Source organism: Triplophysa rosa, linkage group LG14 (genome assembly GCF_024868665.1).
Source record: "Triplophysa rosa linkage group LG14, Trosa_1v2, whole genome shotgun sequence".
Taxonomy (NCBI): Eukaryota; Metazoa; Chordata; class Actinopteri; order Cypriniformes; family Nemacheilidae; genus Triplophysa; species Triplophysa rosa.
In genome coordinates this window covers 15,627,104-15,637,545 of record NC_079903.1, presented here as the reverse complement: position 1 = coordinate 15,637,545, position 10,442 = coordinate 15,627,104, and positions in this window count along the sequence as shown.

The following is a 10,442-nucleotide window of genomic DNA, read 5'->3' as shown; positions in this document are numbered from 1 at the left end:
TCTATTACAATAGAGTGTAGGATGCCACTGCTCATTTTTGTATTTGGCAAATGCAAAGTGTTTGTAGTGGCACCTGTTAAAAGCACTAAAATTCATGATATATATGCATATTGTGTGCTTTTTGGTCTTGAACCCATAACCTTGGTGTTACAAACAACAACGTTCTCAACCCGTTGAGTTATAGGAACACTAAAGTACATTCCAGTATACAGTATGTAATATTGCATCTGTAATCTAAATCAACATCAAAATTATACAATGATTTATTTTTTAGCACATTCATCAAATGTTAGATTAAAGTCTCAGGAAACTGATTGTTTCTATGAATGTGATTAGTGGGGTCGTGTTTGAACGACTGATAAGAAGGGAGACAAGCAACCAGAGAGTGGTGTGCTGTACCTTCGCACTGTGCCAATGTCATCAAGCTGTGCCAGTCTCACCGGGCGGGCATCCACATCCCGGGCGCCGTCGTGCTACGCAGAGGCTCCACAAACTCACTGCATATGCTCCGTATGGCCCAGACAGTCCATCCAATTTTCCACCATCTGCTGGGCCTGCACTTATGCACCGCAGAAAGGTCACCGTCAGCTCGGCTTGCCTCATAAAAATTCAAATGACACTGTGAGAAATCACCATGATTGTTGCCATCACCAGTGTCACCTGATGAGACCAGTCTCAATATGTGTTCAAAACATGGAATCCGACCAATCGGGTTAGTGCTGTATCAGCTGACTCCTGCAATGATGTATAAACATAGAAAGGCCAAAATAAGAGCCAATGAACAGAAACCAGTTCTTTAGACCAGGATGTCTGGTGTCTAGTCCATTGCACAGGCCAAGAGAGAAATAATCACTGTTTCTTTCTATACATTTACTTTAAAATGATAATCAAATAGATTGTAGCTACCTAAGTGTTGCTGGGGTGAGTGAAGATATAAGAGCGCTGTCCATGGTCCTAAACCCAGTCTCGCTCTCCACGGAGAACAGCGCATGATAGTTTCGGTTGGATAAAGTCACGGTAAAGATCTCCTTGCTGTCGGTTATGCATTGATTTATTATTGTACATTTAAATGTTAGAATGTTGAAGTAGTGACTTTGTTTACATCACATATGTGTTCATCTGAATGTGTGTAACGTTCGGCCAGGCATCCGCGGCTGCGTCAGTGTGTTTTTAGATGCGGACGCACATGTGCGTGTGTGTACAAGCATTCGTGCGTGTGCGTGTGTAAATGTGAGAGGAGACACGGTGGGCGGGAAGGAAGGAGGGGTGGCTTGTTCTAACGGTTCTTTGAAAGAGATAAATGGCTTACAGATGGCCCAATCAATATATTCAAATGAGACATGTAAAGTAGCCGGGCAGCCGTCAGCGATCAGACTAGGGCTTGCTGGAAAGCGTATAGCCTCTCTCTCCTCCACACACATATACAGGCACAGACCTTAACTGTCCTTTGCCCCATCTTGCACGTTTTGCTTTTTAATTAATTTGAGATTGATGTATGGGAACTGTAAAGATAAATGTACAGAATGATTTGCAGAAGTAGGACGTGTGCTTTTAGATCATCCTTCCAATCAACCTATCATAGCCCTGGTCTTTGAATCAGAGGTCAATGATTGGCTGTTAGGAATTTTTTCTAGAAACAACCTAGATTTAGGATCTAGATGCATTTTGCATTTGGGTAAATCACATAATGAATGGCATTTCATTTAATACAAATATAGAAAATACACTGCTATATATGCGCTGTATAGACAACCTGTGTTAATCTGTGTTTCTAAACCGGCAAAAAACTGCTTTCGAAGAAAAGGTGTTGTGTGTTGAATTGCCAAAATGCAATTCAGCTATATTTCACAAATTCTGGGTGCATGTTAGTGGATAATGCGCAAAAAGATTAGCTGGGTGTCTGTGGGTGAGAACGGGCAGGCTATGGCTCCAGGGCAACCTCCAAGGGAAAAATGTTCCCCAGACAGAGATAACATCCAATTCCTCCCCTGCAAAATGCAAAAATCCACCCCGACATCAGTAAAGTGTTTTATCATCCCGTATCAGATCCGTCCTCCCTTATCGTTCTGTTACACACACTTACACATAAACGTCCACTTCCTTGAAATAAAAAATCATTCACCAGTACATAAATGCATCCGAGTGAGGGCTGGTTGTTTCTTTGACCAACTAAGCAATGTTACATATATAATAATACATGTTATGTGATAATAAGTGATGTTACATTTGTAGGAATCACTGAATAATGTCCCTAGATATAGACTAAATCTTTAAGGTGACAGCAGTCTTTTTAGCAGTTTTATTACATTTACTATAAATAGTACATCTAAATCTAAATGTAGTTCTGAACAGATAATATGCATAGACCGGTAACAGAATCACATTAAAAATCTGATCTAGCAAACATATTCATGTACTTAAATCAATGCAACATCCGGACGTTGGTGCAGAGATGCTGTAGGATAAGTGTGAGCCTCCTCTTCTTGCCCTCTGTCTGGTAACCCAGTAAAAGGGTTCTTGGCCTATTAATTGCCTTGACAGTGATAAAGGCAACATAGGGGGGTGCTATTTGTCTTTAATGCAGTACCTCGCATATTACCTAGAGACAAATTGAAAGTGTTTCCTAACATGAACTGCTCTCATTTTTCTCCGAGCCTTTGAGAAAGTGGAAGAGAGAGGTCACAGGGAGAGACTTGAGGGTGCTTGGGGCCACAAAGTGGTTTGGACGGAAGGTTTTTCATGTGCGTAGGAGACCTGAATACGTGTTTGTCATAAGTATGTGTAAGGCCAGCACCTGTGAGCTGTCAGAGGTCAAATGTCAAGGAGAGGGCAGGCCTAAGTGGCTAGATGGTCTTGTGGGGGTTCGAGACAAACGGATGAGAAAAAAGGGCTGTTCCTCTGTGAAATGACCATTGTTAATCCTGCCGGCGACACGTGGCCCCTTGTCCAGTCTGCTATTTGCGAGTCCGCCTCCTGCCCCGTGTCTCACAAAGACGCTTCACTCAGCTGCTGACCTTGGCTTGCCCTGCCTCACAAAAGCAACAAAGACGAATGCTTATTTGGTGAGTCCCTTCCACCATTATCTTCCATACTTGTCATTTCCATGATTGCTTCGTCCTAATATGACCTACACTGAGTCAGGCTCTTTCTGCATAATGTTCACATTTATAAACTCACTATGCACCTGAAAATTGAAGATGTTGATTCAGTAAACACAGACGGCTTGTTGTTTTATACACTGCCGGCTGTCCAATGAGCTTCGGGGGGAGTGGTTAAAGGCTCTGAAGTTTGCTCACTTTGTTAACGCATTTAAATGAGTCCAGAATTAAATCAAGAAGATTAACTTGCCAAAGGTAAGGCTAGCTTTTTATTATTTCGTCTCACATTCTGAGGAAAAGCTAAATGCGATTATGCATATGGGCAAATTATACAGCGATGTGGATGGTATTAACATGCTGTAATTATTTGACAGGATATACTTACACACTGATTAGCATATCAGCAAGACCAGACAAAGATAGAGAGGTAGAGAGTGAGAAATTAACGGGGGAGAAGTGAATGATAAGAGGCTTCTCCAGTTATTTCACATCAAAACACGCACACATACACACGCTCCCTAAAAGTAGATGACATGCAGAGATGCTGTGAACTTTGAATACATCAGTCAACAATATAAAGCTATAACTACGCTTTTTAATGATAATAATCATCAATTAATCATTTGTTGCTATTTTTTCATTAAACTTCAATTTGACACAGGGCTGTCACAACATCCGAATTTCACTACATGACTTGATGGACAAATGGACTTACAAAAATATTTTAATAATGATCTTTTGAAAGATAACTACATAAATTATGCTATTACTGAACTCTCTTCAAATCCTGTATATCGTGACACCCTTACTATACAGTAGACTCAGTATACACAATAATACTAATTTTGTGCATTTAAGCTTCATTCGTTTGAATTGGTTTGAAGATCATGACAAACACAAACGCAACGTGTCTCCAAACTTTTGACTGGTAGTGCGCTAGCTGAAGGCTCTCCTGTTTTTGCCAAGTGATTGATGTCCTTAGGGCAACATCATGTTGACCCTGGGACAACATTTAAATCAACCAATCAGATTTCAGAAATAAGTTTACAGTTTATTTTAAGTTTAATCTTACAACCAGGATTAGGTGCTTCTAGACCATTGTTTTTCACTTATCATTTCCCTCTGATTTTAGGGGCAAGTTATGGTTAGGGTTGGGGTTTGGTGTGGGTTTAGGTTTTATTTATAAAAATGTTGTCCTTAGGTCAACAAAATATGTTGCCCTGAGGACATCAACCACTTGGGAAAATCAGCGCCAAGGCCGATGCCTCTGGTTGCCAACATGCGTGTTTTACAGACTGTTAAAAGCTACAGAAAAGCAGAATGTTATTTGGCTCTTGGGATTCTACAGGACTTGTAGATAAAGTGCTGACTGTCGGTTCTGGATGTCTGAGATCTCTGTATCTCCATGTTCTCTGTACAGTCATGCATCTATCTGCCTCCACTCATGTTGTATTGGCTCCATGCTGTCGATACCCACAGTGTGGTGTCGTCCTGACTAATGCACTTCTGGTTAGTGCATACATCATTGCCAATTGCAATTGCTGTATTGATTATTATCATCCCAGAAATCTTAAATCACACAGACTAATATGAGAGGAGAGATGCTGGTGACACGCATTGTCTCACAGGTGGTCCGATGTGTGTGTCTATCAGAAATTGAATGCAGAAATGATTCTTTTTTTACAACTGAGTGCAAACCACCCTCTGTGTTTGTATTCATTATTTTTTAAGCAATTTCCATATTTTTAGCTTCACTTTAATAATTAGCTTGAAAAGAATGCAGACATGGTGCGCTGATTAAATCAAATTATACATTACCACAGCATAAAACGTTCAATACAGGAGCTAACAGAGTAATTATATAACAGCCTTTAGTCAAAATTTTGCTAATTTGTCACCCATATAAATAGCAGTTTACATTCTGAATTGGTTGAACCGTAAGGCATCGACTGTCTCAGCTTTGATAGTTTTGAATGTGTTTACTCTCTTTGCCCACCGACGAACTGCTGGCTTTGTGCTGTATTGTGTCTTCCACTACCAAGAGGTTGCTTGGCAGTGCTCAAATCCATCAAGGATACGTGATTTTGTCAACTGTGACATCCAGCTCGAATGGAGGCTCAATGCGGCCCCAGAGGATATCAAAGCTCCGATACGTGAGACCGTAATTTTCTGCTTCCACGTGCGGGATGCCATGATAATCAAACTGAAATGACTTTGTAAGTACCCCATCTCTTTTGTATGGCTCCATTCATGCCCACTGCCCTAATTGAATCACCACAGAGTCACTGTATCAATTCTAACTTTGGTATTAGGGTTTAATCAGGCATGCTGGGGACCAGCTTGCTGAGGTGAGGGGGCCCTTTGTGTGGCGCCCATCTGTTTGTGACACAAGGCCCAGTTGGGGCCCAGAGGGTGCAGCCAGGACAAAAAAGCTTGAGACACAATATCAGACAGACACCCTATTTTAAAGAAGGATATATCCAGATTTATGGAGATGTGTCTGCCTGTGTGCTAATACCTTTACCCAAGCGCTATGCTATCTCTATATTTATCCCATCGCAATGCACTTTAATGTCTCACAATGCAATCAGCCGGCCAGACAGCCAAACTCTCTTTGGTATAATTTCTGTATTGCCTCTTCTGACTGCTGGCTCCCTGCCTAATATTTTCGCATGGCAGCTCATTTGGTCAGTGATGTAGATATTGCAGCGACTGCTATTACAGACCAGTAGGGGAGATCTGCTTTATTTCTACCTTCAGTCGCAATTGATTGTGACAGCGGTGTTGCCCCCTGCTCCGCCTATGTGGGTGGCGGTGGGGGGCTGTTTGTGGTTTATGTTGGCTTCAGTTCCATTCTTCCATCACTCAACTGGGGTCGTAACCCCACTGTAAACGGGATGAATGCTTGGGGGGGGGAGGGGGGGAGAGTTCACCTTAGTATAGGCTGATACCTGATTCAGGGGTGAATGAAAATGATCAGCTAAGAAATTGCCCCCCCTTCCCCTTCCTTGCATTGGGATGCAGAGCACATAAGGCGCTTTCTGTGTTTCCATGAGGTGGCTGAGCAGTGGCTCCTGCGGGGACAGCCTGCACCGGCTCAGCAGGTGCACATTGCACATGGCCAGTGCTTTGAGCTCAGCCTCAACCAAAAGAAATCGCCTGCTATTGATGCAATAATACTCCCATGGGAATATTGACGTTTCATTGTAATGTGAGTTCATCGGTATATTAACATTATTTTAAACTAAGCATTAGTATGGCAAGATGTGGTTAATTTGTTTATTTGAGTGATACATAGAAGAAATACAACAACAATAAGTAGGACTTTGGGTCTTATTCACTAATTGTTCCAGGCATGTGTTCTTTCTTATAGATGGTTTCATCGGGCGCTTGGCCCGAAGTTAACTTGCAGTTTGTGTTTGGTTATAATATAGCAATTTACTTTGTATTTTATTTATAATAATATTGTATTGTACATGAATTGCATTTAATTACATTAAAACTACTCAATCGTTTTTGATTCTTCATGGAGGTCTATCGGAAGTTAAGTTTGGACCACATAATGTTTGTTTATGTTGTTGCTGCTGAAACCGTCTATATGTGCGGAGAAGGATTACTATATTCAAATTCCACTGAAATCTTAACAAGTGCTTATGCACATACATTTCTATTGCTAATGAGTCTGGATTATTCTAAATCAGGGAGGGTGTGCCTGCAGTTAGTAATTTGCATAATACACGCCCAAACCATTGCCATATAAGGGCCTTCCTCACTGTATAGACATTTGTCAGTCTCATCCATTTGTCGTCTTTAAAGATCTTTGAATAAAGTTAAGTTTAAATACCCTACACCTGTTATACAGATTGAGCAATAATTCATTTTTATTACTCTGAAATCAGAGCGATTGTAGAGTGTCAATGTGTTAATTTTTATGGACATTGGGAGCCTGTGATTTATGTGTGGTTTGGTTGGGTCTTTTCCCTTCTAAATTAAAATAATCACAAACTTATTGATCTCATAAATGTCAACTTTAGTTGATAAATGTCTACATACATTTTAGGTGCTGGCATGTGTATTCATCTTTGTGAATGAAACGCATTATGAGCTAAATTGAGGTCTTATGTGTATCATACTGATTTAAACTACATCTGGCAACATAAAGTCTACAAAAACTACATCTACATGGTGTTGTGTACTGCACACAGTAGATCTGCACATCAATCAGTGCAGTGTTTACACTGGCAAGTCTTGTTTTCATGTTTACACATTCCCTCAAGGCAAAAAGCTTCTACCACAGACTGCTGGTAGTTAGTCACAGCTTACTGCCAAGTCCATTGAGGGTTGTGTGTCTGGAAAGGTTAGTATGATGCTTTCCCTTTGAGAAGTTCTGGCATAGACAGCTTTGCAGATGGAGGGGATGGGTGAATGTCATGGGCCCACTTGAGCAGTGGCTGATGTGATTGTGTGTGCATAAGTGTGCTACTGCACTGTGTGTGCATGTACGAATGTGTGCTGGAGTGAACAGCCCTATACAGTTTACTCCTCAGCCGGGCCCCATATGCTGGCCCCTGCCGCCCTTCAGCGTGTCTCTGACCCCTCCCACCCCTCCTCTTCCTGCCCTGCACTTGCCGTCTACACTGGCTGCACAAATTAGCACAATGGGCACGCAGGGCTCCTCAGCTGGCCTCCACACCCCACTTGACATGGGACTGACCTCTCCAGTGTGTTCCTCTCAGGCCGGCTGGGCCCTCTCTGGCTGCCTGTCACTCTCATAGCCTGGCCTGGCTTTGCCAGCCAAGGGGGCGGAGTTGGGGGTGGGGCACAGACTGCCAGGACTGGGTGAGGAAGTGGGGGTAGATGGGAAGCAAGGTGGTGAATGGTGAAGGGGCCTCTGGGGCTGTCTGGTCAATTAAATTCACATTGCATATAAATGATTTGCAAATGATATACAAACAAGTAAGTGTCTCGTGCTCAAAAAGATATCAAGAGCTCTTTTCTCATGGCCTGTTGACAAGTAAACTAAAAAAGGGATCATTTAGCAATGCAGTATACTGTAGATCGCCACCTCGTTTTACAGGAGTGCTGACTAAAGCTGCTGTATGTAATGTCTGCACCACAAGTGGCATAAAACTATATTGCACGGTTCGCAAACAGTTTTTTTCTGCTTATTAACCATATTTTGAAAAGACGTGTTTTGACATTACACAGAAATAAACAGTAAGTAACACTTATTCATATAACAAATTGCATTAGCAGGCCTGCATGTGGGTTATTTTCAGAATAAAATCTACAAGCAGTTATATTTTATGAAATCTCATGCGATGCACTATGTCTGTGTTCTGTGAGCCAGACACACAAACACAAACTCGCATGAAGCATTCATCACACAGACACGCTCCAGTCTTGAGGGCGTTTACAGGAGGCTGAGTGTGTGCGCGCATTCATGTGCTTGAGTGAGAGGCGTGTAAGAGTCCCTCTGTCTGCTCCCCGAGGAGTAGATGATACTAAAGACACTAAACGGGACCCCGGCAGTGAGAGAGAGGGGGGCTGCTAGCCCTGTGCCATTCTGCTCCTTTACAACTTTACAAAATAGGCTTTTAATTTTGCTGTGGGGCTGGGGCGTGTGTGTCCTGCCTGCATCAATCATCATCATGGGCTGCAAGCCCGGGGCGGCTCCCTCGGGTCTTCTCTGCTTCTGCAGCCTGGAGCTTGCAACATGCACTCTCTCTCTCTGTCTCTCTCTCCTTCTCCGTGGCCTCGTCCGCCCACAGCGCCGCTCTGCGTTGCACCGTGGCTGATTCAAGAGCGAACGAATACCTGAGGAGAAAGAAGTTACTTCCTCAGAACATACGCTTCTGGCAGACACCCTGTTTGATTTTCATTTAGATCGAGATATAGTCACATTCCTTCATTCATGGTTAAAGTGTCACGATTAACTCAGACATAAGATCCCTAAAAGAAAATGTATTAGATGTATTAATATGAATTAATAAACAAGCTTGTTTTGTTTATAGGAATCATCTTCAATAGGAAAGAAAAAATAATTTTGTAGTATCTCAATTATTTCTTCTCTGCAGTTTTGGGATGAAATGCGAAGTATATTGAGACTTCTCCAAAGGTAATATATGCATGTTTCTAATGTTAAAATACAGATCAGTTGTACTACACTCAGATAAGCCACAAAAAGAGAATTTGATAGACAGTAAAACATTTGGCATCACATTTTTTAGTCTTTATAGTCGAGATTACCTGAGACAAGTTTTTAAGCTCTATGCTTTTACTGTATGTCAACCTTTTAATTTTTTTTTCATTTCTTACAGGATTTTAAAGGAATAGTTCACCCAAAAATGACAATTCTGTCATAAATTACTCACTCTCTAGCTATTCCAAACCTGTATAAATTTCTTTGTTTGGTTGAACACAGACAAAGCTATTTGGACGAATGCTTGTAACCAAACAGTTCTTGGTCTACCATAGTAGGAAAAATTACCATGGTAGTCAAAAGTGCCCCAGAACGTTTTTCTTTCCTACATTCTTCAAAATATCTTCTTTTGTGTTCAACAGACACATTTATACATATTTGGAACAACTCGAAGATGAGTAAATGATGACAGAAAAAGAGATGCATCTGAGAAAAAGTTCAGACATCAATGAGAGATAGCTTGAGTTCTAAATTCCACCACTGGACTACTCGTATATAAATGATATAAGGTAAATAATATATAAATATTATGTTTGTACATAATGGGTGAGTGAGTATATACAGAACTATATGGAGCTGTGTGAGAGCAATGGTTGAGCGATCAAGATTTTTTGTGTTTGTACAGATTTCATTCTAGCAGACTGTGTTGTAAAACGTCACTTTATGTTCCCTTGTTTTACCAATGGATTTAGTGTCACGGTCCTCTGGGTGTCAGAGTGACATGAGATACTGTACTGTACTCAAAGGGCAGATGGAGTGGCAGAGGGCACGCTCCTCAGGGCATGACTGATCTAGGACACTGGCGAGTATACGCTTCTGTTAGCAAACATATAGCCAAGATCACAAAGACACATGTTCCCCATGCAGTAGAGTGGATCCATGACAACATTCATACATTTGCTAAACATGCACGAATTTGAATCAATCCATGGTTATTGTGGTATACTTTTTGACCATGTAAGAAAAGCGATTACACAGCAGTCTCCCGTTTGACACGAAAACAAACATGTTAAAAAGGTTCAGATAAGAGCCAGCAACGCAAATCTCTTTAAGTACGACAAATGATCCATGATGAATCTGTAGGCGTTCGTACACAACATACGGCAGTACCAGTCAGTAGCTCTAAATTGAGGGTTTAATAT